Genomic DNA, 1,489 nt, shown 5'->3' with positions numbered 1-1,489 from the left:
CCTGTAGAACATTCATAAATATGGGAAACGCTCACAATATATTGTGTAAACTTTAAAAAATGTGAATGCAAAGGCCAAAAAGCTAGGGGATTTTTATGTTAAAATGTAAGCGGACTAATATTGATTGTGGTGATGGCAGCACAACTCTGTGAATTCACTAAAAACCACTAAATATGGACTTTATGCGGGTGAATTTTATGGTGTGGGAATTATATCTCAACAAAGCTGTCAAAAATGTACACAGTGTTTTTGTTTTCTGTTGTAGAACTTTGTTTGCATCCTTATACATTTTGACATTCTCTATTGTGACCATATTTTTGTTTGTTTGAGACAGTGTGTTACGCTGTTGTCCAGACTGGAGTGCAGTGGCATGATCTCGACTCACTGCAACTTCAACTGCACAGGCTTAGGTGATTCTCCCGCCTCAGCCTCCCAAGTCGCTGGGACCACAGGCGTATGCCACCATACCGGGCTGATTTTTGTATATTTAGTAGAGATGGGATTTTTCCATGTTGCCTAGGCTGGTCTTGAACTCCTGGGCTCAAGCAATCTGCCCACCTGGGCCTCCCAAAGTGCTGGGATTACAGGCGTGAACCACCACGCCCAGCCAGCCACCATACTTAGCCTCGTTTTTAATAATCGGAAAGTCTTATTAAAAATCGAATGAGTTTAATTTAAAAATACATGCAGTAAACAACTGTCTAGTAGACATGCTAGTCCATCTTCCATTTTGAAACTTTATCTCTAACTATACACAGTTTTATATGAATTTAACATTCCTGGAAGCTAAGCAAACAAAATTGTTTTGTCTTATTTTTGTTAGTCTATTAAATAGGATAGGTCGACAGACTTGAGGACAGTTGGAGAGAGGTCTCTGTTCTTTGCTGTGCTAGCTTCCAACACTTGGCAGTTTGCATTACCAAAGTATTCAAGGCAAAAAGGCAGTAGAGGTTGCCTGATACTAAGATGGTGGCCACATACCTTTCTGACCGAATCATGGAAGTGACATCTCATCATTTTTGTAGTATTCCATTTATCAGAAACAAGTCATTAGGTCCCATCCACACACGAAGAGGGAATTATAACAAGGGCATGGCTATTCAGGAGGTGGAGTTATTAGGAACTCTCTCAGAAGCAGGTGAGCCCATAAACCTGGAACATGAAAATGAAAAGGTACTCAAAGAGATAATGAATCCCAGGCCTTGAACAGACTTCTGGGTAGAGAATAACCAATCAATCAATAAAGCATATTGAACTTATATCAGTTGTGTTTTTTAGTAGTGCTTTCTCAGTGTTTCAGGGTAGGTTATATGCAAAGTTATTTTTTAAATACTGCAAAATGACTTCCACTGCTTTTCTTTTCCTTTCACATGGCATAACACTCCTCATGCCAATCGGATTTACTTATGCCCCTTATAAAGTTTTGGCTGTAATAGAATAACAAAAGTAAGACAAAACAATTTTGTTTGTTTGCTTAGCTTCCAGGAAT

Source organism: Mandrillus leucophaeus, unplaced genomic scaffold (assembly GCF_000951045.1).
Source record: "Mandrillus leucophaeus isolate KB7577 unplaced genomic scaffold, Mleu.le_1.0 Scaffold1904, whole genome shotgun sequence".
Taxonomy (NCBI): Eukaryota; Metazoa; Chordata; class Mammalia; order Primates; family Cercopithecidae; genus Mandrillus; species Mandrillus leucophaeus.
This window is presented reverse-complemented; position numbering follows the sequence as displayed.